At 42.6% G+C, this 5,995-nt stretch overlaps 1 protein-coding gene across 3 annotated transcripts in view; it reads right to left on the reverse strand.

The window, feature by feature from the left end:
• Window positions 1-5,729: 5,729 nt before the first annotated feature.
• stk33 (serine/threonine kinase 33) overlaps window positions 5,730-5,995 on the reverse strand; it is a 15,100-nt gene continuing 14,834 nt past the window's right edge. For all 3 annotated transcript variants that reach the window (XM_080884231.1, XM_080884230.1, XM_080884229.1), the window contains one exon: window positions 5,730-5,995. This exon is cut by the window's right edge and continues 1,477 nt beyond it. The gene's annotated coding sequence lies outside the window, so the exon portion shown is untranslated.

Genomic DNA, 5,995 nt, shown 5'->3' on the forward strand with positions numbered 1-5,995 from the left:
TTATTCTATGTGAAATTAAACTGTGGACGGCATTGTTGCCTCACAGCAAGAAGGTCGTGGGAATCCACCACTGAATCTATTGAATCCACCAGCTGACTGGGGGTGAGCTCTCTCTGAATACTCTGGCTTTACTCCCCTGGTCCAAATACATGCATGGGGTTAAGTTAACTGGCAATTCTAAATTAGCTGTAGGTGTGAATGTGAGTATGAATGGTTGTCTATCTCTCTGGGTCAGTCCTGTGATAGAGACTTGTCTAGGCTGTACCCTGGCCCAATTTTTATGGGCCATTAATTGCTGTAGCTGTTTTTATGTTGATATATATATATATATATATATATATATATATATATATATATATATATATATATATATATATATATATATATATATATATATATATATATATATATATATATATATATATATATATATCTGCTCTATCTGTCTGTCATTCCCAGATTTGATGCATACATCGTGAATATTTGAAGCTGTTCCTGTGGCCTGGGCCAGGTGTTTAGTGTGTGCAGAAATAAAAAATAAAAAAAAAACAGCAAACCAAATATACTGAGAATCTAGTTTTAAAAAACTAATTACGTGTGGGGTTATTTTACTTATTTTTATTACTGTTTGACCACCGACATCAGATGGAGCCGCCATGTGCCACTCTCATGAAACACCTTGCAGTCCTTCCAATATTTAAGGGCACGCCAAAGGACAGGCAAATACCATCATCTCACTGGATTTAGCAGCCTTATTGTACTCCCTCTGCACAAACTCCTTCTATGATATTTCAAAATTGGTAACTTCCATACTCTCCAGCAATTCATGACAATATAATTCTTCTTCCCTTACACTACACAAAGAGCCCCTGATATATTGATTAGGACTAATATGATCGGTCCCGTTTTATCATCATAAATGGTGCATGAGATAGTGTGCAGATAGCATAAATCTCACTCCTGACAACAGATGCTAGTTTAAGTCCACACCACACAAGTTAATGCTATAATGAACACAGCCTCTTTGAATGCACATATTGTCTGTATTGCTAAGGACAGGTCCTACTCACTATCATAATTGTGCTATTGATTACACATAACTCATTTTGTCTGATTATGATTACAATTTCACATTGACTTTCCGTGTGCGATGAATTCACTTTCCTGGTGTCACTCTTGTTGACTTGTATGATCTATGATTCATCGATACCATCGACTCTCCCAAAGTTCATCCATCCATATGTGACTGGCACACCAGTATTTTACGTTAAAAAAAAAGATTGAGGGGAGGCAATCTGCATGTCAGCAAAATGTCACCATAATTGAGCTCGGCTGATGTTATTGTCCCTTAACGAAGTTCTGGCTGTTTTATAAACAGGGCTGGGACAAGAGGCATCAGTCACAAGGGAGACTGTTAACATCACCAAGGACAAGAGCACCTCATAGGGAGGGCCACTCTCCCTCATATCATTGATTTATTTATCTATCTTCAAGGTGTGGCTATCTATCTATGCATTGGCTCACTACAGCGATGGCAGATGTGTTTACAGTTTACAGACCAAAAGGAGAACATCTACTATTTACAACAGCAAGAAAGACAGCACACCGAGGCTAATTGGAAAGGGCCTGTCACTGATTATAGACACACTAATGCACACCGTTTGCGTGTGTGTTTGTGCGCGCACGTGTGTACACATTGCCCATCTGTGCCCTGCGTGGGTGCATGGCTATTTGGTCCGCACACACCTGTGTAGCTCTGGCAATTGCTCCGCTGGTGGACACCGCTGTGACAGTGAGCTGCCCTCAGAGGTCTCTGGATATCCAGTGTAAATCCAGCCCAGTGGAGCTGTGAAAAAAGCTAATAATATGTTATTGCAGTCTAGGTCCCCCCGTCGCCTCTCCATCAGAGCACCACTGTCACCTTACACATGGACCACTGTGTGATAATGGACAATAATGCGGAGTAGCGGAGAGTGAGAAGTCCAATCTGCCTCCTAAGTGGTAAAAGGGCTGAGAGGAAAGCACAGCCCATATGCTGCGTGAGCGCTCCTGACTCTGAGGCCGTGTGTCATCTTATCATGAACCTGTGGCCACCCCTTTCCATAAGGCGATCACGCTACCGATTATTATCTTATTTCATCAATCACAAAGGTTCCATCTTAACGAGAGGGGGGACTGCGTGAGATTTCTCAATGCAAAACTCACTAATTACTTCCTCTTTCCCTGAGAAGTAAGGCTAATTAGCGAATACAACTCCTCAGCTTTGTTTTTGTTATTACCATTTCTTTTTTTTCTAGTGATGCAGATACTTAAACCAGCAACACTTAGGACCATTGCCTAATTGTTTCATCATGATGTGTTTATTCATATTTAATGTAGAAGCATTTTCTCCTGCAAAAACACGGTCATTAGCGAGAGCTCTGCAAAGAAATAAATAAGCAGATTTGTTGTGAGAGGGTTTAAATTTCTCAAAGAGAATCTAAAATGATGCTATCAGTTGTGACTTTAGGCATGTTTGCGGCTAGTGAAGCACCGCTGCCCGTAATCCGGTGAGCTATTGTTGTGATTTCTTTGTTTAGAGCAAAGTTTTACAAAATAACCTTCAGAACATAAATAACAAGTCCGTTTTAAAACCTAAACATATTAAACATGCTTCCTTTGATCAGGCTAGTGTATCTGCTGTTGCTTGCAGTGAACCATTTCCCTTTAGAGGAATGTAAAAAAGCACAGTGGTAGTGCTTTCAGCCAGACTGAGGCCTCTAGAGGCAGCTGAAGGTAACATCCTCGCCAGTAAAACTTCTCTTAAACTTTCAGTATGACTTCATTAGTTAAAGGTTAACGGCAGTTGTTGAATTGGTTAATCTTCTGAACTTTTATAGTCTAGCCTTTTATACCTTGCACCTACAAAATACAACTAATTTTCCCATCACTGTACCTCTTCAATGGGTGCTTTGTGATTAACACACTGCCAGCTGTCACACAAGCATCACAGCCGCATAACTCCTCAGGTTAGAGTGCATTTAAGACAGCAAATTACGGTCTGCCTTTCTAATTGTAATTTATTTAATGCTGTGAGGGCGCAGGGGGCATTTTATTTTCCGTCCGATGATTGAATTTCTGCCTCCTTTCCCGAGCTGTATTTTGGTGCGTGACCATGAGCTTTGTGGTTTTTCAAGTCTCATGGGACCAATTCCTATTATTTACTTGACTGTGACCCTGTAACGTGACCCTTGAAGTCTCTCATTCTCCAGGAGCCTTCTTTTAAATTGCTCATCTAATGGCGACCTGCATTTTTACTGAACTGTAATGAATGTTCCAATTACGCTGAAGGTGATGGAGGCGATTTTCGTATGATGGAAGAGGTGATTGGATCTCCCACACTCCATTTCACTATCTCTCTGCTCTTCAGGCATTCCCACAGACCTGTGGTCAACGCTAGCAGTTGGGAGGAAGCTAAGCCTCCACTTGTGGTAATGCACCCTCTCAGTGCACTGCCAAGCCGTGCACCAATGAGGTGACTACAGAATTAAGTGCTTGAAATAAATGAATTCATTCTGGCAGAAATGTGTCAAATGACCTTTCCGCTGCTCATTACACATGGTCCACATTACACCAGAGAAATGCTCCTGTTGTCTGGGGCTCCTTTGTCCCCCCCCCACCCCACCCCCATCTGCCTTGTCAAAGGGGAATGGTAATTAATTGAAATCATTTCCATGTGTTAGGTTGTGTGAATCCCTCCTCAAGGTGTGTCAATGGGTCGATAGATATTTGGAGTGTATAGTGGAGTCAGGTGATAAGAACTCCAGTCATACTGTGCTAAATGACTGCAAAAGCTCCATAAAACCAATTCAAGGGCAGATGAGTTTGAGGGCAACAAGTAACAGAAAGAGAGGGGAAAAGGCATTGTCCCCAGCGGACTGTATTCTGACAGCAGACGATGGTCACTATCCACAGAAATTGCAGTGTTTTGGATCATTCAAGGCTGGGCACATATTTCATTTTCCACTCTTTTTTTCCTTCTGATTAAAAGGTTGTTTGTGAGAACCCAAGAGTCTCCTTGGAGGTGGCATCCGCCTGCTTGACTGAATGCGGGGCATTTCACCGAGCTCTGTGCACAAGAGAAGGGAGCTTATCCAAATGCAGAGGCTTGCCTGTCTGCCTGCCAAAGAGAGATGTGGCTTTAAGAGGGCCATACATGGCGTTGATTAGTTTTACTGAGCGGTTATGCAGAGACCAATAAATTAAATATGAATAAATTAAAAATGTACTCTAGCAGAAAATTGCTTGGAAAACAACCACCTCCCCATTAAAATATGTATAGTAATGCCTTTTATGTGAAGTAACTTGGGATTAGATATCACTGTAAATTAACACACCATCCAACCGTAGTGAAGAACTTTTCACTTTTAACAAGGACTTATAAAAGAGGTATTTACTCCAGTGTGTTCAGTAATTAATTTGATATTCAAATGAGCTTACAGTATGCATTATAATTGCAAATATCCCAAATAAGAGTAGTTTTAAAAAGGGGGTAGTGTCAACAAAGATTGATGAGGCATGCTTTGAAATTGCCATCTGTTTCAAATGTTTACTTGACGCCGGCACTTCCCCTCCCCTCTTCTTCTGTGGAAATAGAGGCATCATGGCATCCTCCCGCCATCCGGGCCATATGTATCTGTTATTTTACGAGGGGAGGTACGCTGCGGTGTAATACAGCCGCATCTCCGCACACATCGCAAACACTGAAGGGGATCGAGAACATCGGCATGTGTGATGAGCTCCCGCAGATAACGTCTCTGCAACATTTCCATGACATTGTAGCTGTGTTCCCTCATTACCACAATGTCATAGCAGCATTGTGAGGATGTTGGGTTGGGGTGAGGATGGAAGGGTGTGTGTGTGTGTGTGTTGGGGAGTGGGGGGGGTCAGCAGCAGGTATCGGGCTTCTGCAGATGAGCTGATTAATTAAAGGGAGCTCTATTAAGGTTATTGAAATGAACCCTCCCCTCCTCTCCTGGAGCAACTCCCTCTACACTCCTCAATGGAGAAAGGTGGATGAAGAAGGGGGTGGGGAGGGGTGTTTGAAGAATCCTTGCCTCTTTTGACATTAGCCAGCGTGCACACGTCACACAACTACTCGCCACAAGTGCCTCTTATGCACCCCACCTTTGCAGGAGTGACACTGTTTCCCCCCCAAAAAAATGGGGCTTCAGAGTTTTAATCCCTCCAGCCCATCAACCCACCCACTCTTACTTCCATCTGTCGGGAGCACTGCTGGAGGGAAAAGGGGTGGGGGAGGATTGGAGGGAATGAGGGGGGGCATGGGGCGCATCCCTCGTTCCATCCCGACGAATTTTCTAATTTCCTTTGCTTCCATGCTTTGTCCCAAATTCACGCCCCTAACCTATCCACCATACAGCCTTTCATTCTTTCCCCTCCTCTCCCACCTCTGTGCTCTGTTGTTTTGGCAAAAGGAGTGAAACTGGAGGCTGCTGTTTGCTTGAAACACCATGACAGTGTTTTAACAACATCTGACTTTAGCAACATAGTTATGACTCTTCCATGTGTCCTTCATGAGTTTCACTCTGTTAGAATTTGTCCCAACCGGAGACACATATAAGCACTCCTATATCTTGCTGTACGTCAAATATCCACACCCCACTGCTGTCCTCTTTTTCTCAACTTATCACCACAATCATAAGGCAGAACCCAAAAGGAAGTATGTCTGAACATTTTATTTATTTTTCCTCTATGGACCACGCAGATATAAGCATACAACATATTAATTAGTGCCACATCACATGGGTGTCACAGTTTTAATGGGCAGTGGCTCAAGCAATCAATTCTAATTACAGAGCTTCATGCACAAAAGTAGGTAGCTTCAGGGACGACACCCTGTGTCAGATTAACTTCAGGGAATTATTTCAGAATCAATTCAACAACTCACTACCAGCTACCATCTGCTGTTCAAAGCAGTGAGTAAACAAAAATCATG

Source organism: Rhamphochromis sp. 'chilingali', assembly GCF_963969265.1.
Source record: "Rhamphochromis sp. 'chilingali' genome assembly, chromosome: 6".
NCBI classification, from domain to species: domain Eukaryota; kingdom Metazoa; phylum Chordata; class Actinopteri; order Cichliformes; family Cichlidae; genus Rhamphochromis; species Rhamphochromis sp. 'chilingali'.